Here is an 11,830-nt window from a genome sequence, read left to right as displayed (position 1 = left end):
CTTGGCTCTTGGTCAAAATCCCTGGACTTTCATTCTTCTATGGTCTCTGTGTCCCTACTGGTGAGCAAGGACTGGCTCCTCCCCCTGGCATTTTATCAAACAGTGGCCTTGTTTTGAATATATTCTTCTGATTGGCTATTAGCCCTTCTATCCTTACTGGGTTCATACAAGAAAGGATTCCCATCCATCCTCTGATATGACTATACCCCTCACTACACTGAAGAGTAGACTTTACTCCCTATCTGTGCTAATTCCTGTCTGGTACCCACTGAGCTCCACTTATTCAGACTAGGTTTTAAGAGGCCCTCAGATTCCAGTTTGCGTCCACTGTCCCTCTCACCAAAGTGTTCCCTGGTACATTATTTTTCTCTCTTATGTACTAGACTTTTCACTCTGGGCCAGCTAGTTTCTTCAGTGTTATTTTTAATTTTTTTTTTTAAATTTAATGTTTATTTACTTTTGAGAAAGAGAGAGAGATGGGGGGGTGGGCAGAGAGAGAGGGAAACACAGAATCTGAAGCAGGCTCCAGGCTCTGAGCTGTCAGCACAGAGCCTGACATGGGGCTCGAACTCACAAGGCGCAAGATCGTGACCTGAGCCAGTCAGACACTCAACCAACTGAGCCACCCAGGTGCCCCTCTTTGGTATTATTCACATTGATCATTTTCCTACATGCTTCCTTTCATTCTTTGGCTCACTGTACAGACACATTTGGGGGCATCTACCCAACCCCACCTCTTGTTAGGGAGTCTGCTCCTGCCCACAACCCTTGCTAAGTGACTCAAGCTTGGATATCAAAGGGTCAGAATCTGGAGACACCTCAGAGACACCTCCTGGATCAATGTAGCTCTACTTCAGTGCCCAAACCCAGTTCTGCCTAACCTGGGTCTGAGCCTTCCACATTCATAGCTCATCCTATCCTCACATGCTTCTGGATGGTCTCAGACTTAAGAAGTTCCATTTACCTGGACATACACTTTCTTGGGATGAATGAGTGAATACCACCTATCTCCTGATTTACAACTCCCAATAGGCTTCCACACTGACCTGACCTAAAGATAATCTAAGCTCCCTGGCTTGCCTCGGGTCACTTCCTTGAGTGTTAATGGGAAAAGCATTTCCAGATTATGGTCTTTGATCCCAAGGATCAGGTACTTGACACCATTGGCATGAGATTAAATCTTTTTTCTTTTAAAAGTTTAATATAATGACATACAATAAATTGCACATATTTAAAATGTACAATTTGGTCATTCCTGAAAGATTTCTTAAGCCCTTCTGTGATTCCTCCTCTTTCCCTCCAACCCACCACACTATCACCAGGCAACCACTTTCTGTTACTATAGATTAATTTATATTTTCTAGAATATTGGATACATAGAATCATTACAGCATAGTCTTTTTTGATCTGGCTACTTTCACTCAGTGTAATTAGTTTGGATTCATACATGTTGTTGTGTGACTCTAGAGTTCATTTATTTTCACTTCTGAGTAGTATTCCATTGTATTGATATACCAAAATTTGTTTACCTGTTGATGGATATTTGGGTTGTTTGCAGTTCTGCATTATACAATTAAAGCATCTGTGAACACATAATATATGTGGGTCTTTATGTAAGCATATATGTGCATATGTGTCTTTATGTAAACAAATGCTTCCTCTTCTCTTGGGTAAATAAATAGAGGCAAAATAGATGGATCATATATAGTAAGTGTACATTTAACTTTTAAAGAAACCGCCAAATTGTTTTTCAATATTTTACATTCTCACCAGAGGTGAAAGAGTTCCAGTTACTCTGTATCTTCACCAGTACTTGGGATGTTCAGTCTTTTTTTGAAAAAAATTTAATTGAGATATAATTGATATATAACATTGTATTAATTTTAAGTGTACAGTGTGTTCAGTCTTTTTAATTTCAGCTATTCTCCTGTGAAATAGTGTTTCATTTCCTTATGACTAATGATTTTGAACATATTTTCATGTGCTTATTTGTCATCCATATATCCTCTTTGATAAAGTGTCTGTTCAAATCTTTTGCCCATTTTAAAATTGGATTGTTTCATTCCTTATAATTGAGATGTGAAAGGTTTTTAATATATTCTGGATGGGAGTCCTTCAATACTTCCAACAGCTGGAAGAATGAACTCCTGTAGATCTATCCACATGCTTCTTCTCTAGACCTGCTTGTTCCCAATTTTTGAATCTTTCTTCCAAACCCCTGACTAAGCAGCTACACTATTCATCACATGAGTCTTATATTTTAGGCTGCTTTTCTTTCCATATAATATAGATGACCAGGTGTACCACCAAAGCTCTTCCAATTACTGCTACCTTCTAGGGCCATCTTTGAATGAGGATTCTAATATAGTGGCTCATTTCTTGCTTCACCATATACTAAGCTGATCTATCTGTATATCAAAACAGGTTTTTTTCTTTTCCATGAAGTGATCATAGGGACTTGCCTGTCCTCCTTTCTACCGTTCCCCACCTCCCCAAAAAACCACATGAGTGTAACCTGAGAGAGAGGCAATGGTGCCATAGAGGTGAATGAACCAGAAGTCTAAGCCACCTACATATGCAGCTAACTTGACCTCTGGCCCTGCTCATGACTAACCCTAAATGTACCATTTCCATCTCACTATGGACTTCTATTGGGCTCACATGACCTTATGACTTAGTGGATCTGACAGAACACACCTTGTAATGAACAGTTCTGGCTGCATAGCCACTGTATGTCCCAAGATTAGGTGTTCTGTCTATACCAGGGCCTAGTAGCACATCAGGAACCGTACTTTTAATGATGTCTACTGTAGATGGTATAACATTGTTCCAGAACTCTAAAGTATACATAGTGATTCTCTTACTAGGGCTTGCTGTAAATTATATAAAATGTCTTTTCCCATCACAGATACCTCTTACAGCATAGATCTGCCAGGAAGTATAGCTTAAGGTCTCTCTTGAAGTTATAGGCAAGATGCTGTCCAGGGCTGCAGTCATCTGAAGGCTTGACTGGGGCTGGAGGATCTGCTTCTGACATGGCTCATTCACATGGCTTTTGACAGAAAGCCTAGCTCCTTTCCACATGAATCTCTCTGAAAGGGATGCTTCAGTGTCCTTATCATATGGTACCTGACCTCCTTCACAGTAAGTGATCCAAGAGAGAACAAGGAATAAAGCTGTAATGTCTTAGAAGACACATACTATCACATCTGCAATATTTTATTTGTTAGAACTAAGTCACTAATGCCAGCCCACACTCAAGGGAACAGGCATTAAGCTCTTTCTCTTGAAGGAAGAAATATCAGAGAATTTGTGGGCATATTTAAAACCATCACACATGGTACCTTCAGTATAGTGGATCATAGTGATATGCAGAATGCCCAGGCAGTCCCGGTTCCTTGGGTTATATTATGACAGAGGGTGAAAGATTTAACCCTTGTCAGGAGTGTAAATGTCTCTGTCATTCATATATTTCTGTTCCCATTCCTCGATAGCAATAGAAATGAATGTATTTGGTAATCAATGCAAGGTACCAGAGGCTGGAACCTCTGTTCCAGCAGAGATTACATCTGGCATGGCAACTGCAATCAGGGCAACTATATGGCTGACTTTATTATTCCTTAGGATCAGACATTTTTTAAGAGCCAGTGGACTGGTGAATTAAATGGGGATAAATGAGGGCCAGTATTCTTTAGGTCTTAAATGGTAGCATAAAACTCTGCCATTCCCTCAGGACATGATATTGTTTTTAGTTACTATCATGTGAAGGTGCAAATCAGTTTCAGATATTTCACTTTGTCTTCCCCACTAATACAACTTTTATCCCACAGTGCAAGAAATCATGGGGTGTCTGGCTGGCTCAGTCAGTTAAATGTCTGACTTTGGCTCAGGTCATTATCTCATGGTTCATGAGTTCGAGCCCCACATTGGACTCTGTGCTGACAGCTCAAATCCTGGAGGTTGCTTCCGATTCTGTCTCCCTCTCTCTCTGCCCCTCCCCTGCTCATGCTTTGTCCCTCAAAAATAAACATTAAAAAAATTTTAAAAAAAAAGAATAAACATTAAAAAAAGGAAAGGAAATCAATGTGGAGGTTCTGCCAGTTACCAAGTATTCTATTCCAATTATACACTGGAGAACCAGAGAAATTATTCTTTCTTACTTTAGTTTTCTCCATAGCATTTATCACCATCCACTAATAGTACTTTATTAAGTATAACTTAATATACTTAATTCATTATACTTAATATACTTATTCATCTTATTTATTATCTGTCTCCCCAATGAATCTAATTTCCATAAGGACAGGCATTTTTTTCTTTGTTAAAAAACTGTTTTATTTCCAATGCCTACAAAGTGCCTAACACATCACAAAAACATAGTTCTAGCATATAGCAGGTATTCAGTAGATATTTGTTAAATGAAAGATTATATAGTGCCTCTCAACATAAGTTCATTACTGTTATTGTTATAATTGCCCTAAGATTGATTTTTCCATCTCTCCCAGCAAGTACGAATTCAAGTGTGGAATGTTCACTCTGGAGCAAATTAGGGGAAAGTTTCTATAAGTGGATCAGAGATGACTGATGGCACTAAATGTCCCACAGAACAATGTATGCACTGGTGGTGGACTGAGAGGTGGAAGGCAGCCCGTGAGGGACACCACTCCAGGGTTCTCAGCACTTTCGCTCTCTCTCTCCTCTCCTAATGTGAACTGAAGTACATATATTTAATCTCTCACATTTTCCAGTGGTAATTGTTGGTGTTTTTGGCCTCTTAAAATGGCATTTCTTGTTTTTAAAGCATTGAATCATAAAATATTTAAATATTTTCAGGCTTTCTCTTGAAAATTTGGAAGATATGGCTATTGACATATTTACTGGTGCTTAGCAGTGTACCCTCATATTAAATGGGCATGTGCTTTCCTATTTCATCACAGTCTTCACCACTCTTCATTGCCTTTTTCACTTGAAGGCTAAGTGAAAGTTATCATTCACCAATGTATGAAAGAAGTGAAGAAAAAGTGATGGAGCTTTTATATCCAAGTCCATATAAAAATTTGGAAAAATAAAATGTAGACAGAGAAATACACATTTCAAGAACAATGGGGAGAGAGTTTTTAGGAGGTAAGAGAGAACAGAGACTATTCCTAAGCATTTAATATGTAACATGCAGGGGTGCCTGGGTGGCTCAGTCGGTTAGACGTCTGATTCTTGATTTTGGCTCAGGGTATGATCCCATGGTTTGTGAGATTGAGCCCTACATCGGGCTCTACGAATGGCAGCTCAGAGCTTGCTTGGGATTCTCTCTCTCTCTCTCTTTCTCTGCTCCTCCTCCCCTCATGCCCTCTCTCTCTCTCTCAGAATAAATAAACATTTAAAAAATATATAATATGCAAACAAAGTAAGACTAGGTACATGAGTGCAATTCAAGATAAAAGGACCATGAATTTGCAACCCTTATTCTAATCCAATAAAGAGGAATAAATAATATATTCTACCTACTGTATAATTTGCAAGGTACTGATTTCTTTTCTTAAAAATCTGTAATTCACATTATTATGCCTGGAAATTTTAGTATTTTTATCATATTGACATTTTACCCCCAAGATACATACTGTGCCATTTCAACCCCCAAAATTTTCCCTTTAGGAATGAAAATACAGAAAGATTATTGCTAATTCATATGCTTCATCACTGTTGCTTTCTTGTTTACTTAAAGGTTTTGTAATTCTAGCTGAAGAAATATTTATTTAAATTCTTAACTAAGGACCCTCATTCTTTTCAATTTCAATTTGGGGAAAAGTAATTTACTCTTACTGTTGCTTTCAGTTGATGGTTTTCAGATCCAATAACAGTAAAAGTAAAACTGCATATTGTAATTCTGAATTCTGGGATGTCCTTAGCTAGCAAATATACATGATGACTAAAAAAAGTAACAACATCATCTGGATGTTTTTTAAAAGGTCAAAAACAAATCCATCACAATCCCAGCATTAAGCTCAGCTTAAATGGTATTTAGGGTATTGGCACATAGTTGTCAAACTCTCTTAAGGAAACAAGAGTGTTCTTATATTTATCTCAGTAGGTCTTTCTCGGTCCACCACCTTTCTGATCTTCATTGAAGCAAGTTATAAAAATAAGGCAGTTATTGAGCCCAATATTCACTGATAGCCAAGCAGGAAGCTTCTGGATGTGAACCAGACTGGGGGTGACTCATTGGAAGCCAAATGTTTGTATGGAAAGCTTTTCCTGAAATCGCACAAAAGCAAATATTTATAAACATGCTAAAAAAGCATTTTGGAACTCTTGGGAGAAAGGGTTAAAATATTGCCACCCATTCCTAATGACACCATTTTGATAAAACGTTACTTTGCTATCATCGTGCTGACCCAGGCACTAAGTCTTTCAGAAACAAGTTTGCTATAATTGGTAGGACTGTCCTGACTCACAGTATTTCTTATTTTGAAATATGATTCTATTTTGATAACCTCACCAATCTGTATTTTGAATGCATCAAAAATTCATGTGTTACTTGTGAAAGTTTTAAGTTTCCTATAGATATGCCTCAATTGCAATCTACATAGAATTCATAAGAAAAGAGTGGTTACAAATGGAAATTTGTTTCTTGCTGAGCAAACTTTGACCTCAAATGGTATAAGCATATATTGAAATTCTGTACCTTAACGTTGCCTGTTGTTTTAAAAAAACAAGCAAATAAGAAATCTTTGTTTTTATTCTGACAGAAATTTTTGGCACACATCAGGTTCCTGCTTAGATTTATCAGGCCTTCACTTGCGACCCTAGAGCCCATGACTGAGACTGCTTTGGGGCCTATGGGAAGTCAGCTCCTGTTCGAGGCTACCTCTGAAGGTGATATGATGGTAGCAGTGGAAGTTTGGTGCTTTTTCCATCTGGTGCAGACAGGAAGTGGTCAGGCCAAGAGGCTAGCCCCTCCTGCTAAACCATGTGCAGGGGCCATGCTAATCTCTATAGTGTTCCAATTTTAGTATATGTGCTGCTGAAGTGAGCACTTGTTGGCATAATTTAAAAAGGACATTGAGCCACACAGGCAATCAATGATTGAACTCATCTTTGAAATAAACAGTGGTACTCTTGAAGAATTTTGTCTTATATCCAAAAAACCAATGAGAAGTAATTAGAACAGTGGTTATAAAGAGATGTGAATACAGAAGCTAGTATCAAGGAGAGATAATACTATCTTTGATCTCCATATTTAGGGCTGGTATTATCTTTTTCTGTAAGAAAACATCCTAACCAGATTAGTGTATGGGGACTGTGGTTATAGATATAGCCCTGCTACCTTTAGCCAAGATCATGAGAAAATGGGTTCTCTAGATAAATGAATTTCCTAGATTTCTGGGGTTTCCCCCATTAAGTACCAAAATGTAAAAAAAAAAAAAAAAATTAACTATAGAAAATGTAAGGACATCTGTGAAGTATGATTGAAGGGGTAGGGGCAGTTAAACGAAAAGTTTTTACTTCTCTCTTTATGCTCTTCTATAAAGAATGAAGTTTTAAATAAAATGAATACATACTACTTTGTTATTTTTAAAAATTTACTTGAGGGGCACCTGGGTGGGGTGGCTCATTTGGTTAAGCATCCGACATTGGCTCAGGTCATGATCTCACTGTTTGTGGGTTCAAGCACCACATTGGGTTCTGCACTGACAGCTCAGAGCCTGGAGCCTGCTTTGGATTCTGTGTCTCCCTCTCTCTCTACCCCTCCCCCACTTGTGCTCTCTCTGTCTCAAAAATAAATAAATAAACTTAAAAAAAATCAATTAAATAATAAAAATTTACTTGAAACTTTTTCTTTATTTTTTTCTTTCCTTCCTTTTTTTTTTTTTTTTTTTTTTTTTTTTTTTTTTTTTTTTTTTAGAGAGAGAAGAGAAGGAAGAAGAGGGGCAGAGGGAGAAAGAGAATCCCAAGCAGGCTAGCGTGGAGCCCTACGTGGGGCTTAATCTCAAGACTGTGTGATCATGACCTGAGCAGAAATCAAGTCAACCAAATGACTTGCCACTCAGGCACCCCTGAAACTATTTCTACATAAATAAATGGGTTACATATTTCTAACCTCTCAAACAGAGCCAAACTGAGTTTTCTACTGAAGATTCATTATCAGAATTATAAAACTCAATTCTCTATACTATAAAGCAATGATACCCTCAGGTAGTCCTGGAATGTACTGAATGGTTCATTCCTACACTGAATGTCCTCAGACTTTTAATTTATTTCTCACAAATTTCTTGCTGTCTGCTTTGAGATTGTCAGCTGTCATTTCAGACTGACAGAATTCCACCTATCTTTAGCAGCCTCTCTTTCAAATTTGTTGTTTTAATTTGATGCTCCTAATTGGCTGACTGGTTGGTAAGTCACATAAACAAACTTGTTAATAATATATGTAAAATTAAATTAAATGGGCATAGAGTATATGTCCATGGGTCACTCCTATGAGCAATGTACCAAAAAAAAAAAAAAAAAAAAAAAAGCTTTAGTGCATTTACTTGGAGATTTCAGTCTTATCCTTTCTATCTGGATCCCAGCTGTGATTCAGATACTAGATGACACTGGATAAAAGATATATATGAGTGAAATGATGCTCTGCTGTCATTTAATGAAATGAAGTACATCCTTTCTTCCTTCCCTCATGAAAGTGCTCAATAGTCCAGGTAGATGCATGTGATATTAAACTGGAGCTCTTCTCATTCTTCAGGCTAACTGAAATGATAGCCATGGACTTGTTGCCAGTTCTAGAATAATATTTTAAATTAGAAATAATTGCCAGCATTTGGATAAGAATTAATTTATAGTAAATGTTCCCAAATGTGATAAATGTATATTTGGTCTTTGTGGTTCTTTTTTTTTTTTTTTTTTTTTTTTAACGTTTATTTATTTTTGAGACAGAGAGAGGCAGAGCATGAACAGGGGAGGGGCAGAGAGAGAGGGAGACACAGAATCTGAAACAGGCTCCAGGCTCTGGCCTGTCAGCACAGAGCCCGACGCGGGGCTCGAACTCACAGACTGTGAGATCATGACCTGAGCCGAAGTCGGACGCTTAACCGACCGAGCCACCCAGGCGCCCCTGGTCTTTGTGGTTCTTGACATAGAGCTTCTACCCTTAGAATTTCCTGAAACAGGTGCCAGGAGCACCCCTCTTAAGAACACCCTTTCAACCACACCTGAGTTGTATATGCTAATGAGATGACTCTGGTGGACCCTTATGTGGCTTTAGCATGTGGGCTTGCCAGAGGAGCCAACCTTGTTAGTGAGCTAGAACTTTCAGCCCCACCCCGCTGACCTCCAGGGAGGAGAGAGAAGCTGGAGATAGACTTAGTCACAACCATGCCTATGTAGGGCAATCTCCATCAAAACCACTAAATGATGAGATTCAGAGACCTTCGTGGCAGATAAACATATCAAGGTATTGGGAGGGTGATATGCCCAGAGATGGCATGGAAGCTCTTTGCCCTCCCAATCCCATCTTGTATCTTGCCCAACGTATCTCTTCCTTTTGGCTGTTCCTGAATTGTATCCTTTGTAATAAACCAGTAATAGCAAGTAAACTGCTTCTGACATTTGTGGGCCATTCTAACAAAATTAATGGAATCTTAGAAAGGGGTCATGGGAACACCTAATTTATAGCCTATCCCTCAGAAATATGGTTGGCCTGGGATGTGTGATTGGTGTCTAAAGTAGGGCAGTCTTGTGGGAATGAGCTCTTAACCTGTTGGGTCTGTGCTAACTCTGGTAGTTAGTGTCAGAATTGCATTGTAGGACACACCGTTGGTGTTTGGAGAGTTGGAAAATTGGTTGGTGTTAGGAAAAAACCCACAGATTTGATGTCAAAACTGTTGGGAGTAAAAAACTGCTCACCAGGCTTTTATGATCTCAAATGCTTGAATATGTATCAGGTTTGCCAAATCCATATTAAAAAAAAACATACATGTAGGCTCTCATCTACTGGGTAGATCAGACAAGACTTAACTGACTCACAGATACAGGGAAATAGATCAAACAAGTAGCCTGTGTTTGAAAGGAACATTTTAGTTAGACAGGGAGTGGGGATTTTTTGACAATTGTTCTGAATGTGAGTCAGAGTGTAGGTTTGCGTGGGTGAGTGTGTGGGTGGATACATCTGTGGGTGTCAGAAAGAGACAACCAGAGATGGATGGCTGTAGTTCTGTAGCTAGTAAAATGACTATAATAGTAAAGTAAATTTAAAGATATAGCACTGCATGGAGCCCTTTAAAATAGTTTTAGACAGTCAACAGAAGGCTTATTTAAAATACCAATTGCTTCCCACAAAGAGTTTAAATTACCCCTCCTTACACAATACCAGGCAATTTTCATTTACCACTTACTTGAAATTTGGTAATTTATCACAAATGAAATCTTATGCTCCTGGTAGCCAAAACTTTTTAAAAATGGGAAAATTGAAATAAATTGGCTGAGTTTCTTATTTAGAAAATGACCTTCAGCTGTTCATAGACTAAGGCATGGCAGCAAATAACTTGCAAAGGAAAAAGGAGCTAAAATGGGTAACAGGATAACAAGAATTTTATCTATAGCTATAACAAGATGATTTCTGATGTACTTACCTACATGTAGTAATTGGGCAATACAAAAGTATAAAAAGATAGGGAACTGGTGTTATAATTGGTTTCCTGTTTTTTTCTGGGAGAGTAATGATGCCAGTGAAGCGGAGTCTGCGCACAGAGACTCCATTTAACAAGAAATTCAGATGCTGTTTTTGGCAATTCTATTATTGCATCGCTGGACCCTGTTAAGTGTGAACTTACGGGCCAGTCCAGAGCCCATAAAGCTCTTTGGAATATCACTTGAAACAGAAGCAAATAATCCCAGAAATGAAAGAGATGATAGGTAAATATGCACCGTGTAGGTACAGTCATTCAATAGGCAACTCACATATTTGAGCCTCCATGAGGTGCCCCCTCACTGTGTTTGCTTCTCAAATTCCAATCCTGCATCTGCCCTCAAGGAATTCAGGCTTTGAATTAAACAGTTAAAGAAGCTGATAAGCATTGTTTGTGTTAGGTGCTCTTGAATACAGGTCAGTGGAGGAAACAATTACGCATTCTTCATTCACTAACAGTGATTATTTTTCTTTTCAAAATAGAAATACATTTTTCTAATTATAAAAATAATGCAAATTCATTATAAAAAATTCAGATACAATAGAGAAGTATCATTCATTGATTTGAGGAAAATTCATTTAAAGCTATTAGATACTAAAGGAGCAAAGCGTCTGTGCTTCATTTTATATCTCTTTGTAAACTAATTTCTCCACTCCTTGCCATACATCACTTTTCATTATTAACAGGTGGAAAATAGGTGATACATGTACTTGCCTAGCAGGGCAAGAAATCCCACTCATTCTTTGTCATTACTGTCTTTATGTCTCTACACCATCATCGGTTCTCACATAGAGTAAGTGTAATTTAAATTTATTTCATAAGTTACTTGGGGCTCAAAAAATCCAAAACAACTACATAACTAAAAACAACTACATAAAAACAACTACATAAAAAAAACACTGGGATTTCAGATTAATTGGATAACTGCAACATAAACCTATCTTGTCCTAAATACAAGGCTCATACAATTCTCTGTATCTTGCACCCTCCACAGCAGCAGAAACAGAGACAAGAGGATCTCAGGTACTTTTTTCACTATTTCCAACCAGAAGGAATATCTGGGGCTTCTGCTCACACTTCATTGGCCACATGATCTTCCTAACTTCATAGGAGCTAGGAATTTGGGGAACAAATGGAATGATTCGTTAAAAGTG

General features: G+C 38.1%; 1 pseudogene; it reads right to left on the bottom strand.

The window, feature by feature from the left end:
- Positions 1 to 6,936: 6,936 nt before the first annotated feature.
- On the bottom strand, positions 6,937 to 7,031 carry LOC128772728 (U6 spliceosomal RNA; annotated as a pseudogene).
- Positions 7,032 to 11,830: the final 4,799 nt, after the last annotated feature.

Source organism: Panthera pardus, unplaced genomic scaffold (genome assembly GCF_024362965.1).
Source record: "Panthera pardus isolate Hobbes unplaced genomic scaffold, ASM2436296v1 HiC_scaffold_10, whole genome shotgun sequence".
NCBI classification, from domain to species: domain Eukaryota; kingdom Metazoa; phylum Chordata; class Mammalia; order Carnivora; family Felidae; genus Panthera; species Panthera pardus.
The sequence above is the reverse complement of the archived record's forward strand: the minus strand, read 5'-3'. Positions and strand labels throughout refer to the sequence as shown.